The sequence below is a fragment of the Scyliorhinus torazame genome, chromosome 13 (genome assembly GCF_047496885.1).
Source record: "Scyliorhinus torazame isolate Kashiwa2021f chromosome 13, sScyTor2.1, whole genome shotgun sequence".
NCBI lineage: Eukaryota > Metazoa > Chordata > Chondrichthyes > Carcharhiniformes > Scyliorhinidae > Scyliorhinus > Scyliorhinus torazame.
Window position 1 is genome coordinate 180,521,815 of NC_092719.1, and position 15,839 is coordinate 180,537,653.

General features: G+C 40.8%; 1 protein-coding gene across 2 annotated transcripts in view; it reads left to right on the top strand.

Annotated features, from left to right (window-relative positions):
• The window catches only part of phf2 (PHD finger protein 2), a 197,853-nt gene that overhangs the window by 29,285 nt on the left and 152,729 nt on the right, over window positions 1-15,839 (top strand). The gene's annotated exons all lie outside the window — the stretch shown is intronic.

Below are 15,839 nucleotides of genomic sequence, written 5' to 3' on the forward strand. Positions count from 1 at the left end.
ACGCAAGATTAAAAATTTGGCCGAAAAATGTCTTTTCAAGTTCTGTACTCCCAAATGACTATCTGCTAAATTCTTTTAATTTTTTTTCAAAGTTCTTATTTTCAACCAGTTTCAATTTAACTGAGAAATCCTTCAGTGACTCTGAAGCAAACTGCATGGGGCAGTTTTTTTACTTATCCCTCTGTCCAATGGATACATTCTTCAGAAAACTGGGTTCCCATTGAGAAATGAACCAACTTTCCTTAAGTCAATCTTTCCGTGACATCACTTCCGCCTACATCTCCTGGAATATGACTAGCCAGAGTTGACAGCCCTACTAGTTCCACAAATGTCTATTGTATATACAATATCAAATTTCACCTGTATTTCAATGTAATAACACTCCTCAGGATCTAAATCATGCTGTTTATTACATGATCCAAATCCATTTAATGTGCCATACTGCTGCCTGTAAGACTCTACAAATTATTTGATGGTGTCCTTTGGACTTTTCTCTTAATATATACACTGCTCACACATCCTTTGCCTCTTCTGTAGTTTGGGTGTTTAATCCGCATTGTCACTTTAGTTGACCTTCTGAAGTTAGGGTGTCCCCACAGCAATAAAATGTCATGAATTATACTACAATTGAGATTATCCGCAAATACATGATTGCTCTGTGGTTCTTATGGTTTATCCTCCAGGCTGTGCACCATAAGATTTCATTTGCTTTTTCTATTACAGTCACAGGTGCTGATGGTTTTGACGAGTTAACTATTAGAACCTCCTGATTCTTTCCTGAGTGTATCCTGTTCTCTACTCCCATTCACCTTGCATTTCTACTGCTATTCCCTTGCCCTAATCTCATCATGATCTCGCACTGATCCATGCTAAAGTATCAGTTGCTTGTTCTCCCAATGCTGAACGGCATCCAGATCCATTTGTTGAATGATATTGCAGCTCCAGCAAAAATTAGCAAATTTAGTTTCATCTGAGCCCTCCTTTCTAAAACATCTCTGGACAATGAAACAAGTGCTGACTTCTGAGGCACCCTGCAGCTTGCTGTCTTCCATTCTGATGCTGTTCTTGTTACAACTTCTCTTTCTCTGAAGCACTTTCATGCCTTCTCTCTGCTTGGCTCAGTTCGTAGCACTCTTCCCTCTGAAGAGGCTGTGAATGTAACCCCCCATTATGAGTAAAAGATCCCTTAGCACTGATTAAAGAAAGGTACAAAATTCTCACTGGTCTGATCAACATTCCTCTTCCAACTAACATCACCCAAAAATCTCAATGGAATGTACAGTTACACAATGTGAAGTGAATGGCTGCCTCTTTGTTCCCCACGGGTGACTGAGGTTAAAATTACCCCCATAATGTTCACTGAGTTATCCTTATTCACTAGCTCCATTATTCCCTTGAAAATGTTTAATGGATATGTCATCATGACCTCTCCATAAAACCAATTGAGATGCTTCTTCATTTGCTCCTTCAGGATGCCTGTGGCGCTTCACGTGCTACAAATGTTAAATTTACTGGCCAATGATCCTTATTTTTTTTGAATGAATATTTATTCGTCTCTATTCTAGGGTGAATCTTAAAAATGTTCACCAAAATGTGAATGATTTTGTTTCGCTATTTCCTAAAGTATATTTTCCTTTTGGGCCAAAAAACTTTGTGCTTTCATTATACTGAGTGGAGAACATCAGAGCCTTTTCTAAGCCAAAGTTCCTCCCTTAATCAGCACTACTAAAGAACAACTCATTTGTTGTTCATCTTATTGCTGTTTGTAACATCCTGCTGTGTGCAAAATTGTTGTCGCGTTTGCTTGCATTACAGCGATTGCACTTCAAAGCAATTAATTATGTGAACCACATTGGAACATCTGAAGGAACATAAGGTGCTACATAAATGCAGTTTTTTTCCTTTTTGCAGCGTGTCAATTATGTTTGCAGTGAGAGCAGGTGTATCTCACTACTGAGTCATCACAGCTTGAACTGAACTCAACTTCAAGATGACTTGTGGTTGTCCTAAATGGACTATAACCCAATAGTGAAACAGCAGTTAAGTATTCAGCACAGTAAAAAAAAAGTTAACAATATTCAACACCTGTTTATACAGACACGTACATGTACATTAAAAAAACAAAGTTTTTAAAAGAGGTTTTCGGAGTATATCTGCGTGAAACGTAAAAAAAATATTGTTAAATTGTTTTATGATATGGGCAAAATTAATAATTTAAATTAAGCCATAATTTAATTGATTAGGTTATGGCAATGGCTTATGAGATGGAGAAAGCACACCGTGATATTACATTTATTTTTTAAGTAAGGTCTATCTGATTTGAATTTGTAGCTAGGATACAGTATTTTGGTGTAAATGAGCACATAGCCCTGCACACAAGTAATCTGAAAGCTGATACATTTGTACAGAAATAATACTGACAGTAAATAAAAATGGCACTGAATGTTGGATGTGGTGCACAAGAAAATAATTTAGTTGTTTGGTTTTACCCTTTACTATACCATCAGGGGAATCCCAATGGCCTTTTATAGTATAAAGAGGAAGCTAGTATGCTAAAGCTGTTGAAGCTTAATGAAGAAGTTATTTACAGAAATTATTCAAGCGTAAGGTAATAAAAATGTATCCCAGAGAATCAAGATAGAATTCATCCATCCATATTAGACCTGCATGCATTTCCTGTTTGCACAACGTGATTTCCTGTTGCCGTGTTTTTGTCGCACTTTTTGTGTTCTTTCTTCCATTATAAATCATTCTGTCCATTGTTAATAATAAAAATCAAGATAAACGTACACCATATTTGAGCTTTCAGCAGTTTGCCTTTCAGCTCTTCTGTCTGAGTTAAATTTACTTAGCACATTTTTGCTTTAAATTCAAGAAGCTGGATTCTCCTATCACTGCCACTAAGTTCAGGAATCCCGATCGGGCGTGGCCCACGTCGGCCTGATGCTCCTGGATTGGCGCCCGTCCTGAGTCTCGGCCCCATCCCGCCATCTATAGTAGACTTCCCGTCCCACGCCGGCAGGAACATTCAGACAGCTCATATGTAATAATTTATATGCGATTTATGGGTTGGAAGCCTTATTGAAACTTACAGGATACTGCGAGGCATGGATAGAGTGGACGTGGAGACGTAGCCCCACTAGTAGGAAAAACTAGAACCAGAGAGCAAAATCTCAGACTAAAAGGACCAATCTTTAAAACAGAGATGAGGAGGAATTTCTTCAGCCAGAGGGTGGTGAATCTGTGGAACTCTTTGCCACAGAAGGCTGTGGGGGCCAAATCACTGAATGTCTTTAAGACAGAGATAGATAGGTTCTTGATTAATAAGAGGATCAGGGGTTACGGGGAAAAGGAAGGAGAATGGGGATGAGAAAAATATCAGCCAAGATTGAATGGCGGAGCAGACTCGATGGGCCTAGTGGCCTAATTCTGCTCCTGTCTTTTGGTCTTGAGCCCAAATCTCTCTCTTTTCCCCCCCCCCCCCATCAAACAGAAACTCCCAATGAATGGGCTTTGCTGCAAGTATTGACAAGCGCTGTCCTGACGCGATGGACCCTGAGGGCGGCCAAGTGGGTTAGCCAGGCTGCAGAGGGAGAGTCCCCCAAGGGCCCTGGGGTTGGGTGGGCTCTGGTTTGGGTAAGGGTTTGACCCCGGGACCTTCCCCCGGATGGGGGCTCCATATCTGTACTGCCATGGGCAAACTGTAGATCGCTCTTGGCATGGTGATCTCAGCACTGTTCAAAATCAGCATCCTTGTCTACACTGTTTAAACTTTGAAGTAGCCGTCTCACTTTGAACTGCTCTGTCTGACTAACAGCTGATGAGCAGATCAGACAGTTAATTGAAGATGCAAGCCAGGAAGACTTTGCCATTCCTCACATCTGTACCTTCAGCCCTCTGCTTTTAAAACTGTTGTTTTTTGAAGTGTCTGAGCCCTCCTGGAATGCCCACTGCATTGGAAAGTGGTGAAATTCCCCAAGACTCTTTGAGATGCTTAGCAATCATTCAATTTCACACTGCAGTACCTTTAACCAGCTTTTTATAGACAGTTTAATGGTTTAAACACAGCAGGCAGGAGGTTTGTTTATTTATCTTTCCTTTCATGCTTGAATGCATCTGGTGCCCTCCATTTATCCCAACCACAATGTTTATAAACAACCTTGTTCTGATTGACAGCTGTTGGTCACTTCAGCAATACAAAGTTCTTTCTGCGCACTTCTGGAAAGAGAAAGTTTTCTTGGTTTGCATCATCAATAAACTATCTGATCTGGTCATCAGCTGTCAGGCTGGACAATTCAGAGTGAGAAGGCCACTTCAAAGTTTCAACAGGTCAGACCAGGATGATGGTTTTGAACAGAGGGCTGTCTGATATATCAGATGGAAGAGTGATCTTCAGGTTTCCCAGAGCTCGAAGGGGCAGTCAACACACACAACTTCCAACCCGGGAGAGGGCCCCCGAGTCAACCCTTTACCCACAGCCCAAGCCCAACCCACACCCAAGATTCTTGGGGGACCCTCCCTCTGTAGTCTCGCCGTGTCAGAGTGGCACATGAGTAATGGGCTCACCTCCTTGACTCCCTTGGGGTCCAATGCATCAAGCTATGGTGTCACCTGCTGGGGTGCAGATGTCGGGGCCTGAAGGAGAGGGCTTGGGAGGGGGATGGGTTTGCGGGGGTGTGGCTGGGGGAAGGGGGGAAGGGGGGTCAGGTCACCCTCAAGCGTGCATGGTGTGGGGGAGGGCAAGAAATACCCCTTATCGATGAGAGCTTGGGAGTGCTCCTGCACAGGGGGGCCTGAGGCAGGCTGCTAGGACCGGGGCGCCCGTTCAAAATGGTGGTCCAAGGTCATTAAGTGTACGGAAACTGGTGTGTTTGGCGTGATGCACAATTTAGCATAGCAAAGGTATGTGAATATCCCCTCTGTGATGCTCCGAATGCCAGCAGGCTACATCCCGATTCTCTGCTGGTGGGAGCACTTAACTGAACCAGAGAATCCTGTCCCTAGGTCTTTTGTTTTTATTTTGATTGATAATTATTGTATTCCTTCTATTTTATGGTTACTTTAATGGCACTGTTACTTGGATCCCCCACTCACAACCTGTTGAGATTCGCTTGAGTCTTTTCTTCTTTGCAAGCTCTGAGTGCAGTGCCTCTGTTTCACTAGCTCTGTGGGCTTAGGTTCATTGCCCCTCACTGTTTACCCATCGCAATACTTGTAAATGTTAATGCATCCCAACCCTATAGTCCCTCCTGTGCTTCTGAGGCCTATTTTGACCCACCTCCATTATCAGCTGCTCTGAGTTTTTCTGGCTGTTGCTATGGAGACTGGTCTCTGCGCTTGGTTCTTGACCTGTGTTCTCTGGCTCATTCAAGAAATGTCTCATCCCCTATTTATTTAACTCCACGTATAAAGCAGCAGAGTCCATCTGAATGTTAATTATATCTCAATTTAAATATATAGAGAAGCATATAAAACTTTTATCTATAAAACTGCGAATAAATCAACATTGAAATCTTCTGGCAAACAGGCAATGATCTTTCCACGTTCCTAATAATAATCTTTATTGTAACAAGTAGGCTTGTATTAATACCGCAATTAGGTACTGTGAAAAGCCCCTAGTCGCCACGTACCGGCGCCTGTTTGGGTACATAGAGGCAGAATTCAGAATATCCAATTCACCTAACAGCATGTCTTTCGGGACCTGTGGGAGGAAACTGGAGCACCCGGAGGAAACCCACGCAGACACAGGGCGAAAGTGCAGACTCCACACAGACAGTGACCCAAGCCGGGAATCAAACCTGGGACCCTGGAGCTGTGAAACAACAGTGCTATCCACTGTGCTACCGTGCATGTCTTACATTTAAAGAGCAAATTAGGAAACACTCGATTGTCCTTACGCAGCCTGAGTCAGGAGTTACGTTGTGTTTTTGATGCATCACCACTTCCTATTCCATTATCACATCTTGAAGCACATTTCAGTTGAGAAATGGTTGCGTCAACCTAGTTTGTAAGTGTAGGATAGGGTAGAATTCATAACTTGAGTTAAAATTAGCAAGGATTTAGAAATGGATGAACTATTAAAGACTGAAAGCATGGATTTGATAAAGGCAAATTGTACTTTGACAATTTTAATGCAGTTTTTGAAAAGGCACATTTTGATTTAATTAGTTTAGCTTGTTTGCTGTAACTTCCTCCTCTCACAATGATTTCTTGCATAAGCAGCAGAGGAACTTGGAACGCCCTGAAGCTTGACAGGGTGGCAGCTGACAAACAAATGCCAAACATAAAAAATGTCTACTATTACAGAGTTAGCTGTTCCTGAACTGCCTGGTTGTGTTGCTTATTGGGTTACTTAGAAGTGTTGTGCATACCAGCGAGATGTAAAATACTTTTCTGAAGACCTGTTTCTGTCAGAAATAGCTGGTGCTCTTAGCAAGTGATGACTTTGTAACGGACAAGAATGTAATGGGAATCGGTTAGTGCTATTTGTTTGAATTAAATGATTGTCCGGTTTTAAAATGGGTGATTTAAATGGTGGGAAATATTTAACAATTTATTTTACTGTCATTTCACTTTTGCCAAACATCTCCAATTTTATAAAAACTTCCTCATTTAGAATTTCATGCCAATTTTCAATAACTTACATTCACACATTCTCGGTTATTTGACTTATCCTGTTGTTACCAAGCAACGCAGCACTTGACTTTCCATGGCCAGTGCTATGATATAAAATCAGTTTATTATTTTTTGAAAAATTATCAATTTATGACTTTGAAATGAAAACAAAATTACATCTGCCTCCCTTGGTCGAATTATCCTCTGCCCTCATCGTACCGCATTGGAAGAATACACCTGATTGTGACTTTCCATATGCAATCCTTTGAGACGTCGACTAGTTCTATGCAGTATTGAAACTCTTATGTCCTGTGTTCTATGTCTGTATTTTGTCTACCCACTCTTAATTTTTATGTTTATATTGTTGTGAATATCTAGTTCATGGTTCATGTGTTTAGAATATACCTTTTTGGTTTCAGAATATCACTTGTAGTTTTAAGAATTGAAGTTCTAACTGTAGAAATGAGATGTAAACAAGCTGGGATGTTATTTAAAAAGTCAGAATAAAGAGATAGAGCTGTAAAACAACATGGAGGAGAAACATTGCATGACCTAACTGAAAATAGAAACTGAACTGATCGGGGTAGACCTACACTGTATGGTAAGTAAGAAACTTAACTTCATAATCTGCTGTGTGGCATTTCGAGTTAGACTTGCGGCCAGATTTACCCATGGGTGGTCGGAGATACGGCAAGGCAGCCCTGGCTCTCTGGCACCTTGGCACTGCCAAAAGGTGACTTGGTGACACTGACAGGCTGGCAGGGGCACTGCTGGGGTGCCTGGGTGGCACTGCCAAGAGTCTAGGCCTTTTGCGAGAATCACACCATTTAACCTCTGAGGAGGATTGAAGGCAGTTTCCAGTGTAGTATGTTTATGGTTATTCCCTTCGGAAGTAAATAACTAAGATATCTGACAAGAATTGTTGGGGCAGTAAGAGTGACAAATTATAAATTTCTTTACCCGTCAGTCTGGCCTCAATAAAACTCTAGATGGATTTGCAGGCATAGCATTAGTTATTTTATTTGACTTGCAAGTCTGACTCGTTTCACACAGGACACAGAACCAGTCTCCTGGACCCCTGGAAACGAATGACGAAGGAGACAAAGGGATTTCTGCAAATACATTCAAATGGCATCAAGTTTCACATACACTATTCCCATAGGTCATCCTATACCCCTCCTGACCTGGCCATACATCCTGATTGGCTCACTTCTCATCCCTTCCTCTGGCCTCCTATTACCCAGCATCTTTTTCTCCTCCTTAGCTGGACACCTCTCCCCCTTGCTTTGCCATGCGTTCTGAAATCCTTTGTCTGTGAACTAACAGAATCAGACCGCCCTATATCTACATTACAGTAACTAATATCTTTAAAGTAACTATTTTATATCACATTCGTCAAGAGTAAAGCCAAAGGCCTGATATATATAGGTAGAAGCTCTTGCGTCAACTTAATTATATTTGCTTTGTTTAATTTCCTTCTATATACAATACCATTTGTGTTATTTTTACAAACTGGAAGGGTCAGTTTCCTTTCTACATTTTCCTTTTTTTTGGGTTTCTGTTTTCGGTTCGGTGATGCATCGTCTTGCCTTCATGCTGATTTATAGCTCTTTATTCTGACCTTTTTTAATATCACCCCAGCTTGCTTACATTGCATTTACCCCACTTTCTTCAGTTTAAACATCAAATGTTAACGGTCCCAAACCGGATGATAACATTTATGAAGAAACCTTTGTAGGTATGTTCTACCATCATTGGGTACATGTACTGCAGTGCCATCACTGGTGGGATTGTGTAATTACAGCATGACTGATTGATAGAGGCTATTTCCATAATAAATGTAACATGGAATTTATAGTAGAAATATAAAAATAAGGGCATTTTATGAATTTTCAATGAAGACTATACATTGTCTCTGCCCTGGTCACATTAATTCCCATTCTCTCACCCTCTTTACTTTTTAACTGGACCTGGTTTGTTATGGGTAATTGACTAATAATTACTTGAAGTGCCATAACCTGCAGGACTATGGACCAAGAGCTGAAAAGTGGGATTAGGCTGGATAGCTATTTATCAATGGGCATGGACGTGATGGGCTGAATGGCCTGACCCTGTGTTTCTAAAGTCATGAAAATTCCCTAATTCCTTATTGTTACTCGTTTTATGGAAAGATTCGATACTTCGTAACATTTGGCTAATGCCATTGTAATGTGTGAGTAGTACCTGCTCATGTAACTTTTAATGGGTAAGGGTGTAGCTACTGCTGATATTGCTTTGAAACACTAGTAGTTCTGCTACTTACTAATTTCTGTCTCCCAGCTTCCTTCATTATAAATTCACACACTGATCTAAATGCATCCAAGATTTTATTTGTTCATACTTTGTGGCATTAAATTAATTAATTTATTTGCTACTCTTTTAACTAATTATTGAATTAATTCAACTTAATTGCAGCCATTATACCCTGCTCCTGACAGCCTAATACTTAGTTTGTGACTCCTTACTTTCTGGTTCTGTCCTGGCTCCTCTTCTGCTATCCAATTCCCCACACCTCCTCTACCTCTGCTCTTGCAATTTCTCTTCCAGCTGATCTTCATTTCTCTGACTCCAACCTTGGCCTTTGCTCTGTTGATAACTCATCTCACTCCCCGTTTCTTTACCTCTCCTGCCCACCATTTAATCTTTTGGAGGAGCTGTTGATGTTTGACCTGAAGCTATTCCCCCTTTAGCTTTCTCGGCCATGGACCATGGCTCCTTCTCCAGCTTCAACCTTGCCTTTGCACCACCGCACAAACTCTGTTGCAGTTCACATTTCTCTATGCCTACCTCTTCTAAATACCATTTAAAAGTTTTATGGTGGTGTCTTCCTTTCTGTCCCTATTCTTTTCAGCAGCTTTAGTTTAATCTCTGCCTCTTTTTACCCATTTTAATTTCTCTGTTGTTCATGCCTGTCCCAAACATTTATTAACCAGTTTATTTCAGTGTCTCTCTCACACACCAGAAGTATGGTCAGAACAGATTGGGAGTAGACCTCAAGCAAAGGAAGATAAACATTAGTGACACATGAACAGGGGGGGGAATAAATCCAGGGAAACAGATAATTCAGTAGGTTTGAAATTAGGCCATTGATGAGTCACAGCAGGCAAATAAATGTCAGGTGAAAAAAAAAATCACAGTTCAGTGGCAAAACATCAATGATGGCAGAAATCCTAGATCAAAGGAAAAAAGTTGCTTAAAGATAACATACAGTGAACAAAATCAGCAGTACAGAAGCAAAAAAACAACGATGGTAAGAAAATACCATTGGACTCTCGGACATTGACTATCCAGATACTGGAGATAGACAAAAGCATAGACGGGATAGATTGCTTTAGCAAGATACAGAGATAAACACATTATTGCAGTACGGGCAAAGAGACATCAGCTGAGAGATTGAAATATAACGGAAAAATCAGAGGTTCAGAATGAGAGACGGGCAAAATCACCAGGAGATTTGATTGAATGCGATGGAGACCTACTGCTTTCAATTCTGTTCCTGCACCTAGTGGTGCACTCAGGCAGACTTTCGTCTGATTCCATAGCTGGTAATTCCTGAAATAAGGCGCTAGTCTGTCGCCAGGGGCTTGTAGCTTGAGGGATGCCAGCCACTGGTGTGTTTGGAAGGATTTACAGGTTGATACTCAGCCTGTTTGAACCCGTGATGAATGCACCTTCCTTGGCCATCAAGTCCTGGGATAGAACTTAAACCCGGAGCTGCTAGCTCAGAGGCAGGGTTGCTACCCACTGCGCCACAAGACCTCCTAACCTACTACTTAGTAGTATTTAATAAATATATGTTATGACCGATGTCAAGGTAATTATGGTTCGCTTGTGGTGACTTTGTGTGCTGTTGTGATAATTCCACATACTTGTATTTTTCTCCCAAGATTTATATTGGTTTCTCTTGCATGGGAAGAATATTAAAGATTACAGATAGTATTAAATGTGAGTTGTAAAGTTATCCACATTACTTGACCAAGGAGCATCTTCCTTGTCAGGTGCCCTGTTTTACAATGTTGGTGATCATGGCTCTCCAATTTTCCTGACACTTGAGTCAATGGCTTGGGTTTCATTCTCAAATCGCATATATGCTCTTCTTAAACTATTGGTGTATTGTTTCCTTAGTTTTCCTCTTGCCCTGCCACCTTCAATTTTACCAGTCACGACCAGATGTTCTAATTTTTCTCTCTAAAGTACTTAAGAATTGGAGTTGTGTCTTGGTGATCATCTGAAAATATTTTTCTGTTGCATCATTTTATTTTAATCCGCTTTAAAAGCCGTTTGTAAATGGAAGTTCATCTTTATATAAAGCACAAAATCCATGCATTTTTAACATTAACTGGATAGTCACATTATTTGTCTGTAGACCGAGAACATTAATAGTGAGACAATGCCAGATGTAAATAGTTAAGCTGCTGAGCTGCAAGTGAACATACATAACGACGGATCCAACTCGGTTAATTCAATCAGTACAATGTGTCATCATTTAATAATAACAAAATAATGAAATTAAACTCTTCTTCCCACATTGTTAGTCATCTTAGTTGACTTTAAAGTAACTGTTAACTGTTCTTTTAGGGCAGCACTGTGGCACAGTAGGTAGCGCTGCTGCCTCATGGCGCCCGAGGACCTGGGTTTGATCCCGGTCCAGGTCACTGTCCGTGTGGAATTTGCACATTCTCCCGTGTCTGCGTGGGGTTCACCCCCACAACTCAAAGATATGCAGGTCAGGTGGATTGGCCATGCCAACTTGCCCCTTAATTGGGAAAAAAAAATAATTGGGTACTCTTAAATTTATTTCTAAAAATCTGTTGTTTTCTCCTTTTGAGCCTGGCTAAAGCTTTTCTTCGCAATTTTTAAATTTAAAACCGCCTGTGTTCTTATCGCCCTGTGTTCAAAGGCAGAAGGGAAGGTGTTGCAAAGTATCCTGTTAGGGTCCTGGATGAGAACCCAACTATTTGCAATTTGTAAAACTGAGGAAATGTTTGTGCACCACAGGAGTGATAACACTGACCCATGGCTATCTTTTATGTTGAAACAAACTTTAATTTAAACACAGAATTAACCACATTAGCAACAAAGAAATAGCTTTGCAGTTAAGAATTATAACCATTCTCTTTTTTAAAATTTAGAGTATCCAATTATTTTTTTTTTCCAATTAAGGGACAATTTAGCGTGGCCAATCCACCTACTCTGCACATCATTTTGGGTTGTGGGGGTGAGACCCAGGCAGGCACGGGGAGAATTTACAAACTCCACACGGACAGTACCCAGTGCCGGGATCAAATCTGGGACCTCGCCGCTATGAGGCAGTAGAGCTAACCACTGTGCCACCGTTCTGCCCATGAGTCACAACAATTCATAAGTAAAAGAGAAAACATTAACTTCCTTTACTCGCCACTATATTCCATACGTAAACCAATATATTTTAAATGCCACTCATGAATAAAGTTAACAACCAGGCTTCTATTTGCTTTTCTCTGTGCAGAATCTTTGAAGAGAGAACCTTTCAAGACCAAACTGAAACATCTCTGTTCAGATGAGAGTTCTAGGACCAACTATCTTTTCAGACAGACCTGACTCCTTCCATTAATGACATCAGTTGTACCCAAAGCATAAGGCATTCTTTTGTCTCTTCATACAAAATGTCCCTTGTTTAGTCGGAACCGAACACAATACCCCATATAAATTATCTACACCCCAGCAGTCAATCAAACATAAACAATATTCAAAGAGAAAATGCTGGAAAATCTCAGCAGGTCTGGCAGTATCTGTAGGGAGAGAAAAGACCTAACGTTTCGGGTCCAGATGACCCTTTGTCAAAGCTAAAAGACATAGAAAATGGGAAATATTTATACTGTGGATGAGAGAATGAAAGATGAGTCATACCCATAGAAACCAAGGGAACAGGGTGCTAATAGACAAAGAAACCAAGGGAAAGAGTGCTAATGGCAGACCCCAGACAGAACAAAAGGTGTGAAAAGTCAAACAGCAGAGAAACTAACATCAGAGGGTAAACTGTGACAGATGCAGATGGTGGGGGGAGGGGAAGGGGAAGCAAAGGGGAGAAAAGATAAGGAAAGGGGGGGATAAGATAGGGGGAGAAAATATATATAAAGAAAGACAGAAATGGTAAAAGACAGTTAAAATGAAATGGAATGAAAACAAAGTAGTCGAGGTGGGTTGGTCTAATCATCTGAATTCGATATTGAGATCGGAAGGCTGTAGCGTGCCTAACCGGAAGATGAGATGTTGTTCCTCCACAGTTTGCGTTGACATTCGTTACGATTCTGTCTTGTGTCTTGTTAAGGTACAGGGTTTAGAGCAGTGTTCTTCAAACTTTTTTTCCGGGGACCCATTTTTACCAACCGGCCAACCTTCGGGACCCAACCCGGTCGACCTTTGCGACCCACGCCGGCCGACCTGTGCGACCCACCATTTTCTCTTCGCTTGTTTGCTGCTGACAAAAATGGAGGAAATGGTTTTGGGTCCCTTTGGCCCTCGTACATGCTCCTCCAATGGGACCTGTTGGATGAAGCTGAAGCCTTCCGGTGTTGGAAAGTGTGGAGTATCCATCTGTCCAAAGTTCTGTATTTCTTTCCAGTAAAATTTTATCAAATAAAACACCCCCGAACTTATAAAAAATAAAAAAATAAAATGAATAAAATAAATGAAAAAAATAAGAATAAAATGAATAACCCCCCCCCCCCCCACCCCGAATTTGTAAAACAAAAAGCTGCGACTGTTTAAAAAAAAAAAAGCGGCCGCGCTGCGCATGCGTGCCCAATCATAGGTGCGCATAGTTTTGTGCATGTCGCCGATGATCAGGCACGCATGCGCAGTGCGGCAGCATTTTTCTTTACATGTTCGCGGCCATTTTGAAGGCCGCTTGCAGCCGGCATTATTAACAGCCGGCTGTTGCTACAGATTTGCGCAATCGGGAGCGCTGCAACGGATGGCACCGCGACCCTCCCGACATCCGCGGTCGCGCCCCCGAGTTTGACAATGCCTGGTTTAGAGAACCCCAAAGTATATCATGGAGTTCACCTGATCCTTGACTTTGAATTTATTGTGGTTATGGGGAACACACGGGCCTGCCTTTCAGGTGTGATTCAACAGAGAGTTACAGTACTTTTAAATTAAATCAATGTTTTATTTATGAAACCAGTTAACACTTTATAAACCCACAGTAAACATCTTAACAACTATCAATGCCAATAAATCCCCAAAGAATGCAGTGCTCTATAGACGACCCTTAATAAATTCCCAAACGACATCCGGAAGACAAAAGACCCTTTTAACACAGAGATCAGGTTTAAATTCTTGAATGAGAGCAGTCATCCCTTTGAAATCACCCAAATGAGATCCATGCACATCTGCTGGCTTTTACTGCAGCTCTTCACTCTGAAAATGAAACTAAAAACTCACTCTGTGTAGCAGTCTGCTCAAAAACGAAAGTAAAGCAGACAGACAGCCTACCTCCACCCACACTCTTTACATCACTGATAAACACCCATCTCTTAAAGACCCATTTCTTAAAGGTACTCTCACATGACAGTCTGGAATGAAAGATAATTCAACACAGTGAGTGAATGATGTGATGAGACAAATTAAAATTAATTGCTTATCATTCACTATCGAGAAGCAACATCATAACTTGGTTTATTGTTGTGACCAATGACCTTTTGTCTCCTTTATAAACTTGTATGAATGTAGCTCTGTTTCTGTGGAAAAATAATCAACAAATCTCAAAATATACAATATTCCAAATCTCCATGTATCTGCAGCTATATCTCATTGTCTTTTCTCTCATTGTGTATATGCATGCTCATATTTCAGGAGACACCAGTTTTGTGCAGTTCTTAATGGGTATACTTCCAATCCTTCAATCACCACCTGCCCCGCACGCAAATTCTGAGGTGCATAGTATCCAGTGGTGGGGCATTGGTGAGCCTGCCAGAGCAGAATGGGGGTTCAGCAGGAGGGCTGATGAACCGGAAATAGACAAACGCCTCAAATATGGGATGTCCTAGGAAATCCAAGATAGTGGGTTACCCAGCTTGCATAATGCAGGGTCTGCAGATCATGTATTAGACTTATCAGCCAGTTCAAAATCCATCAAATCAGAGTAGAAGGAAATTGTCCTTGATCCCAAGGGACAGCTTTGGAATAAGAAATGCAGCACAAACATATTTTTGTATTACAGGATTAATCTGAATAAACAATATAGAAAATGAGATTGTTATTCTGATATAGCAAGGAAGGATTGTTGGCAAATTGGCCACTCCTCCATAGAGGGCTCAACTGCATTGTCCTCAAAAGGTCCATTTTAGTTTTGTGTCCAATGAAGAACATATGGGAGGGAGGATTTTGCTTTTCTGTGATGAAGTAGATGAAGTTCTGGCAGAGGAAATGTTTCCTTTTTTTTATCTATTCACAATTGCTTGATACTTGGCCAATCATTGATTCACACAATTTAAATTAGGAAACTCTTTTGATTAATAAACTTATTCAATTCTGCAGTACTTGAATGAATTTACCTCTTTCTTCAGTAATGTCAATGATAATATCTGTAAAATCATAAACTTTGTGTCTTCTGGATGTGTATTGGTATGACCACCTGAGGAACGTTAAAAATATGATTTCCCCTCCCTGAGTCTGACCATAACCGGATTTGTGAAGGATTTAGAAGAATGAAAGTATTTACTTAATGTCTGTGTTTAACCATTTACATACTGATTTCAAAGGGATGAATCTGACTGGCTTGAGGTTTAAAACAAAACCAGGGGTTAGTTTTAATGAGTTAAAAACCCACCCAGGTAAAGAAAACAAAAGCTTTAAAGATAAACCCACGCTTCTTGAAATTTTGTGACCCACATTCATACGCGCACGCACACACACACACACACACACACACACACACACATACACACACAGGCATTCAGAAATTTCTAATTATACTGTAGGTAGTTCTATTCTTAGCTAGATTGAATCTTAATGTTGAAATGTAAAGAAATTGAAAATTCACTGTTTAAGAAACCTTGGATATATCACTATGGCTGCGGCAGAAATGTTTCCAAGTTATTTTAGGTTCCAGGGTTTCAGTTGAAGCCCATGTCACTGCAATTGCCAAAGACAGTAGGCAAGATCTTCCGCACTCCCCTTCCCTCCGCGGTATGTTTTGT